An 11436-nucleotide genomic window follows, 5' to 3' on the forward strand; every position below is an offset into this window, starting at 1 on the left:
GGGCCTATGCATATATGTGAACAACAGCTGGTGCACGATATCTAAGGAAGACTCTAGGTTTTGCTCACCAGAGGTAGAGTTTCTCATGATAAGCTGTAGACCACACCATCTACCTAGAGAGTTTTCATCTGTATTTTTCGCAGCTGTCTACCACAGACAGATGCTGGCACTAAAACCGTGCTCAATGAGCTGTATACCGCCATAAGCAAACAAGAAAACTTTCATCCAGAGGCACCGCTCCTAGTGGCCGGGGACTTTAATGCAGGGAAACTTAAATCAGTTTTACCTCATGTCTATCAGCATGTTAAATATGCAACCACAGGAAAATAAATTCTAGACAACCTTTACTCCACACACAGAGACACGTACAAAGCTCTCCCTCGCCCTCCATTTGGCAAATCTGACCATAATTATATCCTCCTGATTCCTGCTTACAAGCAAAAATTAAAGCAGGACGAACCAGTGACTTGGTCTATAAAAAAAAGTGATAAGATGAAGCAGATGCTAAACTACAGGACTGCTTTTCTAGCACAGACTGGAATATGTTCCGGGATTCTTCCAATGGCATTGAGGAGTACACCATATCAGTCATTGGCTTTATCAATAAGTGCATCGAGGACATTGTCCGAACAATGACTGTACGTACATACCCCAACCAGAAGCCATGGATTACAGGCAACATTCACACTGAGCTAAAGGGTAGAGCTGCCGCTTTCAAGGAGCGGGACTCTAACCCGGAAGCTTATAAGAAATCCCGCTATGCCCTCCGACAAACCATCAAACAGGCAATGCGTCAATACAGGACTAAGATCAAATCGTACTACACCGGCTCCAACCCTCATCGAATGTGGAAGGGCTTCCAAACTATTACAGACAACAAAGGGAAGCAAAGCCGAGAACTGCCCAGTGACACGAGCCTACCAGATGAGCTAAATAACTTATATGCTCACTTCGAGGCAAGTAACACTGAAACATGCATGAGAGTATCAGCTGTTCCGCAGGCTCTCCGCAGCCAATGTGAGTAAGACCTTCAAACAGGTCAACATTCACAAAGCTGCAGGGCTAGACGAATTACCAGGACGTGTACTCCGAACATGCGCTGACCAACTTGCAAGTGACTTCACTGATTTTTTTCAACCTCTCCCTGTCTGAGTCTGTAATACCAACATGTTTCAAGCAGACCACCATAGTGTTCTTGGGCACAGCGACTAAGGTAACCTGCCTAAATGAGTACCAACCCATAGCACTCACGTCTGTAGCCATGAAATGCTTTGAAAGGCTGGTCATTGCTCACATTAACACCATTATCCCAGAAACCCTAGACCGATTCTAATTTGCATATGGCACCAACAGATCCACAGATGATTCACTCTCTATTGCACTCCACACTGCCCATTCACACCTGGACAAAAGGAACATCTATGTGTGAATGCTATTCGTTGACTGCAGTTCAGCGTTCAACACCATAGTGCCCTCAAAGATCATCACTAAGCTAAGGACCCTGGGACTAAACACCTCCCTGGACTGGATCCTGGACTTCCTGACAGGCCACCCCAGGTGGTAAGGGTAGGTAACAACACATCAGCCACGCTGATCCTCAAAAAGGGGGCCCCTCAGGGGTGCGTGCTCAGCCCCCTCCTGTACTCCCTGTTCACTCATGACTGCACAGCCAAGCACGACTCCAACACTATCATTCAATTTGCTGATGACACAAAAGTGGTAGGACTGATCACCGACAATGATGAGACAGCCTATAGGGAGGAGGTCAGAGACCTGACCGTGTGGTGCAAGGACAACAACCTCTCCCTCAACGTGATCAAGACAAAGGAAATTATTGTGGACTACAGGAAAAGGAGGACCGAGCACGCCCCCATTTGCATCGACAGGGCTGTAGTGGAGCAGGTTGATGTGGACGCCAAGTTCCTTGGCATTCATATCCCAACAAACTAACATGGTCCAAGCACACCAAGACAGCCGTGAAGAGGGCACGACAAAACCTATTCGCCCTCAGGAGAAAATACTCAGCTTTTTTTATTTGTTTTATTTCACCTTTATTTAACCAGCTAGGCCAGTTGAGAACAAGTTCTCATTTACAACTGCGACCTGGCCAAGATAAAGCAAAGTAGTGCAACAAAAACAACAACACAGAGTTAGACATGGAAGAAACAAATGTACAGTCAATAACACAATAGAAAAAATATATATACAGTGTTTGCAAATGGTGTGAGGTGGTAAGGCAACAAAGGCCATAGTAGCGAAGTAATTACAATTTAGCAAATTAACACTGGAGTGATAGATGTGCAGATGATGATGTGCAAGTAGAAATACTGGTGTGCAAAAGACCAAAATAAAAAAAAAAGAATATGGGGATGAGGTAGGTAGATTGGATAGGCTATTTACAGATGGGCTGTGTACAGCTGCAGTGATCGGTAAGCTGCTCAGATAGCTGATGTTTAAAGTTAGTGAGGGAGATATAAGTCTCCAACTTCAGCAATTTTTGCATTTCGTTCTAGTCATTGGCAGCAGAGAACTGGAAGGAAAAACGGCCAAAGTAGGTGTTGGCTTTGGGGATGACCAGTGAGATATACCTGCTGGAGCGCGTGCTATGGGTGGGTGTTGTAATGGTGACCAGTGAGTTGAGATAAGGCGGAGCTTACCTAGCAAAGACTTATAGATGACCTGGAGCCAGTGGGTTTGGCAACGAATATGAAGCGAGGGCCAGCCGACGAGAGCATACAGGTCGCAGTGGTGCGTGGTACAGTGGGGCAAAAAAGTATTTAGTTAGCCACCAGTTGTGCAAGTTCTCCCACTTAAAAAGATGAGAGAGTCCTGTAATTTTCATCATGACAGACAAAATGAGAAAGAAACATCCAGAAAATCACATGGTAGGATTTTTAATGAATTTATTTGCAAATTATGGTGGAAAATAAGTATTTGGTCAATAACAAAAGTTTATCTCAATACTTTGTTATATACCCTTTGTTGGCAATGACAGAGGTCAAACAAGTCTTCACAAGGTTTTCACACACTGTTGCTGGTATTTTGGCCCATTCCTCCATGCAGATCTCCTCTAGAGCAGTGATGTTTTGGGGCTGTTGCTGGGCAACACGGACTTTCAACTCCCTCCAAAGATGTTCTATGGGGTTGAGATCTGGAGACTGGCTAGGCCACTCCAGGACCTTGAAATGCTTCTTACGAAGCCACTCCTTCATTGCCCGGGCGGTGTGTTTGGGATCATTGTCATGCTGAAAGACACATCCATGTTTCATCTTCAATGCCCTTACTGATGGATGGAGGTTTTCACTCAAAATCTCACGATACATGGCCCCATTCATTCTTTCCTTTACACGGATCAATCGTCCTTGTCACTTTGCAGAAAAACAGCCCCAAAGCATGATGTTTCCACCCCCATGCTTCACAGTAGGTATGGTGTTCTTTGGATGCAACTCAGCATACTTTGTCCTACTAACACGACGAGTTGAGTTTTTACCAAAAAGTTATATTTTGGTTTCATCTGACCGTATGACATTCTCCCAATCTTCTTCGGGATCATCCAAATGCTCTCTAGCAAATTTCAGACGGGCCTGGACATGTACTGGCTTAAGCAGGGGGACACGTCTGGCACTGCAGGATTTGAGTCCCTGGCGGCGTAGTGTGTTACTGATGGTAGGCTTTGTTACTTTGGTCCCAGCTCTCTGCAGGTCATTCACTAGGTCCCCCCGTGTGGTTCTGGGATTTTTGCTCACCGTTCTTGTGATCATTTTGACCCCACGGGGTGAGATCTTGCGTGGAGCCCCAGATAGAGGGAGATTATCAGTGGTCTTGTATGTCTTCCATTTCCTAATAATTGCTCCCACAGTTGATTTCTTCAAACCAAGCTGCTTACCTATTGCAGATTCAGTCTTCCCAGCCTGGTGCAGGTCTACAATTTTGCTTCTGGTGTCCTTTGACAGCTCTTTGGTCTTGGCCATAGTGGAGTTTGGAGTGTGACTGTTTGAGGTTGTGGATAGGTGTCTTTAATACTGATAACAAGTTCAAACAGGTGCCATTAATACAGGTAACGAGTGGAGGACAGAGGAGCCTCTTAAAGAAGAAGTTACAGGTCTGTGAGAGCCAGAAATCTTGCTTGTTTGTAGGTGACCAAATACTTATTTTCCACCATAATTTGCAAATAAATTCATTACAAATCCTACAATGTGATTTTCTGGATTTTTTTCCTCATTTTGTCTGTCATAGTTGAAGTGTACCTATGATGAAAATTACAGGCCTCTCTCATCTTTTTAAGTGGGAGAACTTGCACAATTGGTGGCTGACTAAATACTTTTTTGCCCCACTGTATATGGGGCTTTGCTGACAAAACGGATGGCACTGTGATAGACTGCATCCAATTTGCTGAGTAGTGTTGGAGGCTATTTTGTAAATGACATCGCCGATGTCGAGGATCAGTGGATAGTCAGTTTTACGAGGGTATGTTTGCCAGCATGAGTGAAGGAGGCTTTGTTGTGAAATAGGAAGCCGATTGAAGATTTAATTTTGGATTGGAGATGTTTAATGTGAATCTGGAAGGAGAGTTTACAGTCTAGTCAGACACCTAGGTATTTGTAGTTGTCCACATATTCTAAGTCAGAACCGTCCAGAGTTGAAAAGCATGCAGATCGGTTGAAAAGCATGCATTTAGTTTTACTAGCATTTAAGAGCATTTGGAGGCCACGGAAGGAGTGTGATATGGCATTGAAGCTTGTTTGGAGATTTGTTAACACAGTGTCCAAAGAAGGGCCAGAAGTATACAGAATGGTGTCGTCTGCGTAGAGGTGGATCAGGGAATCACAGAAAGAGCGACATTGTTGATATATACAGAGAAAATAGTTGGCCCAAGAATTGAAGCTGTGGTACCCCCATAGAGACTGCCAGAGGTCCGGAAAACAGGCCCTCCGATTTGACATAACTGAACTCTATCTGAGAAGTAGTTGGTGAACCAAGCGAGGCAGTCATTTGAGAAACAAAGGCTGTTGAGTCTTCCGATAAGAATACGGTGATTGACAGAGTCTAAAGCCTTGGCCAGGTTGATGACGACAGCCCCCCCCCCACGCTGCTGCTACTCTCTGTTATTATCTATGCATAGTCACTTTAATAACTCTACCTACAAGTACATATTACCTCGACACCGGTGCCCCCGCACATTGACATTGACTCTGTCCCGGTACCCCCTGTATATAGCCCCGCTATTGTTATTTACTGCTGCTCTTTAATAATTTGTTATTCTTCTCTTTTACTTGTTTTTTTGTTCTGTTTTTTAGGTATTTTCTTAAAACTGCATTGTTGGTTAAGGGCTTGTAAGTAAGCATTTCACTGTAAGGTTGTATTCGGTGCATGTGACAAATACAATTTGATTTGATGTTACAAACTAAAATATTGTAATCAGATTACAGATACAGATTTTGAAAAACTAGATGGATGACTAGTTTGACTAGTCATAATAATACAAATACTTTTAAATTCAGAAAGGATGTTTGCGAAAAAATACAATGACACCATTCTGTTTTCTCAATGACTGTCACGCCCTGGTCTAAGTATTTTGTGTTTTCTTCATGTATTGGGTCAGGCCAGGGTGTGGCATGGGGTTTTTGCATTGTGGTGTGTTTTGTCTTGGGGTTTTGGTGTGTATGTATTGGGATTGTAGCTAGTGGGGTTATCTAGCAAAGTCTATGGCTGTCTGGAGTGGTTCTCAATCAGAGGCAGGTGTTTATCGTTGTCTCTGATTGGGAACCATATTTAGGCAGCCATATTCTTTGAGTTTGTCATGGGTGATTGTCCTTAGTGTCCTTGTTTCTGTCTATGTGTTAGGTTACACAAGTATAGGCTGTTTCGGTTTTCGTTACATTTATTGTTTTTGTAGTGTTTGTATTTAGATTCGAGTTTACGTTTGTTTATTAAATTATGGATCGCAATCTACACGCTGCATTTTGGTCCGACTCTCCTTCACACCTAGAAAACCGTAACAATGACATGGTACTCTCTGGTACTTTTGTATACTTTTTAGACAGTAGTTCTGAAAGTAGCATCCACGAGCCAAAAGTGGTCCCCGAAAATTGTTTACCACATCACAAATGTGCAGAGACGTGTAACAAGTTGTTGCGCTCTCTCGTGCTCTCCTGTGTGTGCATCTTACTAGCTGTCACTCAAATGGCGATGGGCTGAAGCTCATTGGTTGAAACTCAAATTGCACGGCCTCCCGAGTGCCGCAGTGGTCTAAGGCACTGCATCGCAGTGCTAGCTGTGCCACTAAAGAATCTGGGTTCGAGTCCGGCTGCCGGGACTGGGACACCCATGGGGCGGCGCACAATTGGCCCAGCGTCATCCGGGTTTGGGGAGGTTTTGGCTGGCAGGGATGTTGTTGTCCCATCGCGCACTAGCGACTCCTGTGGCGGACCGGGCACAGTGCACGCTGACATGTTCGCCAGGTATACAGTATTTCCTCCGACACATTGGTGTGGCTGACTTCCGGGTTAAATGGGCATTGTACCAAGAAGCAGTGCGGCTTGGTTGGGTTGTGTTTTGGAGGACGCGCGGCTCTCAACCTTCGCCTCTCCTGAGTCCGTACGGGAGTTGCAGCAATGAGACAAAACTATACCTACCAATTGGATACCACGAAATTGGGGAGGTAAAAAAAAAAGTTCTGTGAAATAAAGAACCTCAAATTGCTGGCCCACTTGGGAGTAAATGTAGGGAAAACCCTGGCTATAGGCTACAGGAAACTAGCAAAATATAGGACAAAACAAAGGAAGACCCCGATAGCACATGCTAGGAGTTAGAAAATGGTTATGGTGATAAAGATGAGCTGTGGAGGGAAACATGCAGATTAAAACATGAACTGTACTGTGAGCACAGGCAGGCAGCCCCTGTGCAGCATGTAAACCAGCCAGGAGTTTAATATTTCATTCCAGGGGGATGGACACAAGATCAAGGCTGCAGGGTAGGGCAGGCCTCTCTCTCTCTACCATGTTCACTCTCACAACACCACGTATCCTTACAAACGTATCTTATTATATGATAATATTCACAAGCTGTTGTCATGACGTTGGCCTGGGGGTAGGTTTATGACAGTCAAAAATACCTCTCCCCCCTTTATCCTCTCTCTACCCTACTGATGTTACATTTGAAAACCCCTTGGTTAACATAGAGATTCTGGGAACATCAGAAGGTGGGGGGAAATGAACTATATTCTGGTAATCCGACCAATTGAACATATGCGGTGGTACTTAATGAATATGATGTCAGTTCGGTTGTCATCTGAGACATTCTCATCAATGATAAGATGACATAAACACTACAGTGTAAAGTCTACACATCAGAGTTATCGGATTCACATGGAATTGTTGTTCAATTTAAATGTTTGAATATGAAATTATTCATGATGGGATGAAATGTGATTTTAGCTTCTAAAATGTGAGAATTGGGTTTTCATGAGTGAATTAGGCCTGACTCAGTGGCCCGCCCACGTGAAGAGACATAGGTTGTAAACTATGAACACACCCCTTTTATCCCTCCACTATATAAGCCCTTGACGAAAATGTAACCTCCTGTTCCGAGGATGTGAAGACGACGGTCCGATGTCAGAATTGTTCAGATAATAACTACAGAACGAAGCCAACATCAGCGTGAGCTTTGGTTGCGAATGGTATGAACTTTGAAATCTTATTCATGACAGAAGTGATACCTCCTAGCCGTTGAGTTAGCAACAGCAGCTGCAAACGCAGGTTAGGAAGGAACAGACAGAGTATCCCGTCTACTACACAACGATGTTACTACAACGTATCCAATTGACATTCTTTCTTCAAAGGACAAAGGACTCGGTTTGGCAACACGGCCTTCGATCTACCACCAACCTACCGAAGCGCAGCTCAGAGTAAATATTTATTGCATTTTCCTTTTCCAAACGGGCGGTAATTTAGATTGCATAAAATACTGTATTTACGATAGCACAGCTTCTTCCTTTGGGCCTCAGTCTTTCCGCTCTTTCACTCAAACCCAGCCCTTTTCTTTTGTGTAACCAGCTGTCATATCTGTTCCGCCCGCTAGGGACGTTTTCCTCTATGATGTAATTCTGTGTGATTAGTTAGGTATTTAGTAAATAAATAATTAAACCCAATTTTTTTATTGCTGATTCAACTTGTTAGCCAGGGTTCGTGAAGATAATTAAGAATTTACAACTTTCAGATGAGACTGAATTAAGGTGACGATTAATATTGACTGCTATTGATGTAAAATATTACTCGGTCTTTAAAAGTTTATGCGGAAGATAACAGCTCTATAAATATTATTTTGTGGTGCCCCGACTCTCTAGTTAATTACATTTACATGATTAGCTCAATCAGGTAATATTAATTACGGAGAAAGGATTTTATAGAATAGCATGTCATATCACTTAATCCGGCAGAGCCAAAAACACGACACTGTATAGCCCCACCACTGCAGGTCAGGCAAAAACCCATTCACAGCTCAGTTAACAAATTGTCTGTCCAAATACCTATTCATTTATATATTTTAGTGCATACTACTTTAAATAATGTGATATAGGCTACTTCTGTATGTCATTGCCAAAGGGAAATCCTTTGTTATTCATAGCAACCCGATGCCTTGATACTATTATGATGTTAATGCTAGAAGCAGACACCCACAGCAGCTGAAATGTGACCTCAGCTCCAGTGCAGACAGACAGGGTAGGATCCAGTGACACACTCACTCCTGGTAGTGGCTACAACCATTATTTACACAGCTGCTGGCTGCTTCTGTCATTAACTGTCAAATGACACAAACTCACTTCAACAGATATGCTACATATACACTAATAATAAGTAACCATTTTTTAAAAGTAACATTCTTTGACCAGCATCTTTTTTTTTAAGAAGAGATCTCTCTCATAAGTAAGCATTGCTGTATCACACAGATGTCTTTCAAATACCGGTTCTCTTCTGTAGCTGTGCCACATTTTCTCTGTGTTTATTCATGTTACTTTCTTCACCTGACTAAATTCTGATAATAATAGTGTAGTAATGTATGCACTATTCCTGGAGGACAGTTAGGGACAATAACATAAGGGGTGGGGGATAGAAAGTTAACAAGACAACTGAGGAAATGTCCACAACTGGGAAGGAACTTCAATTGAAAATGAGTTTTAAATACATATCTTAGCATATGCATTTTGGCCAAAAATAAGTTTTCCATTTAGTTAATTCTATAGCAATTTTCATTTGCTTACCCCTCAAAATGTCCAATGTTGGTTTTGCCCGAGATAGGTGAGTCAAGGGGCTCCAAGAGAAAGTAGGCATGTGCTTGTTCTGACTCTAGCTGTTCTCCCTGTATCACTACAATATAATTATTTCCTAATCTAAAGAATAAAGATCATAAAAGACATTAAGTCAAAAAGAGCTAATTGGTGCACTAAAAGTTGTGTTTTTAGTCAGCAGAAGGAGGGAAGCCATTTTGTTAGGAAATACAGTCCTCAGGATGTATTACGGTCTGTCTGCCTCATTCAACAAGCTAAACCTGAACAGCCAGCCAGCCACCAACTGGACCCTGTGGAGGGTTTATGGAGGGTTGTAGGGTCAGGTGACATTCCAATATGATCTCTTCTCACTCTTTGTACCTCCCTGAACTACTGTTCATAACATGCTTATCAGCACAGCCCAGGACAGTTCAGCACATGGGGGCTAATCCTATGTCAAGCCCAGTGTTCCCATTTTGAAACCCTTCCCTCTGCCCTTGATGGCTCGCTCCCCTATCTCGATCTGAAACAACTGTATAGGAGAAAGCAATCCAGTAATTCCTCCCCCTACTAGATAGCTGGTAGGTTCAAAGTAGAAGAGTATGGAACATGTTCCCATGTCCAGGGAGATAATTAATATACTGTTGTCCCATGATCCATAATACATGAAGGGATCTCTATGTATTCCAAATCAAATGTTATGTCACATGCACCAAATACATCGGGTATAGAATTTACCGTGAAATGCTTGCTTACGAGCCCTTCAACAACGCACAGTTAAAAAATAATAATACAAAGAGGTCCTTGAAGTGAAAAATGTCCTCGTAATCGCTAGCGCTTGATATTGGTTCAAAAAAAATAGACACATCACAATGTGTATGATACAAGGTATACCACTTTGCACTTTCACCTATCCAACTGAGACTGGGTCAGTTTGGCTGTGACCCAAGGAGATCCTTGAGTAGATCCTTATGCCCGGCAGCTTATAAGTACTTTCATGGAACATCAAGCTAGTTGATCAAATTAATGACTGGCTCTAGTTAAATTGGGCTTCAAGAAAATAGTGTGCACAAACCATACCCCTATAGACAAGCACTCAAAAGGTTTACTGTCTGCCATCCACTGATTTCCTGACAATGGTTTACTTTACGTTCTGTAACATCCTCTAATTGTCATGCATAATGAACTCAAAGACCACGCAAAAAAGATCACTTCTAAAGTGATCAGTACCAAAAATGTAACACTGCATTGGCAACAACGTAGAATATCCCTTTCTGAGAACAGCAGTGTTTCTCAAACAGACCAAAGCAACAGCAGTGAATTACCCTGAGGCACTGTCCAGGACAGATTTGAACAAGTCCCTCAGATCCTGGCAGCTCTAGATATCCTTGTTCAAGAATGTGTTCATAATAGTGTTAATACCAGCACTGGTTAAATGTGTGTGGGAACATGCACACCTTACAGAGCTCATCTCTAATAACTCCACTGTTAAAGCTGAAATGATAAACAAAGTAACCATCTTAAAAGTTAAATCTGTAGGACAGTCTTAGACACTAAAAGGGACAGATTACAAAATAATTGCTTTGGAAAACAAGCAGTAAAAATTCTACCTATTGATGGGCCCTGTGTACTGTATGTATACATACTGTATGGAACATACATACTGTATGTATATGTTCCATATTATCCTCCTATGCATGTATGCAGCAACAGCTTGAGGAGATTATACAAATATGTCAGAAAATCCTACAAACATACAATTTTGCAGTATTCAGAATAAAATCTTGAAATCTCCTGGCAATTTAGTGTCCAACACGATATGGGAATTCATCAATGTGTCATGATGAAATGTCAAAATGTATGGTATGCTACAACCAGTAGTAAGCACAACCCCAAATAGGCAGATGTTTTGGTTTTTCATGTGAGACAGGATTAGAACGCAGTGGGAAGGCAACAAATACATTACCCTGTCAGTAGTGAGGTTGTCAAATAGTATCATTATAAAAAAATATATATTACTGATTAAAAATTGTAATTCTAACAGCGAGAGACATGGCCATCACCACCATTCAATTAAACCCGGTTAAATAGGCTAAAACAGCAATAGCCTACGCTGTTTCTTAATTGCGCCAGGACAGACTTTGAATGCACCTTTTGGCTGTAAAGTAATT

The sequence above is a fragment of the Oncorhynchus tshawytscha genome, linkage group LG02, assembly GCF_018296145.1.
Source record: "Oncorhynchus tshawytscha isolate Ot180627B linkage group LG02, Otsh_v2.0, whole genome shotgun sequence".
NCBI lineage: Eukaryota > Metazoa > Chordata > Actinopteri > Salmoniformes > Salmonidae > Oncorhynchus > Oncorhynchus tshawytscha.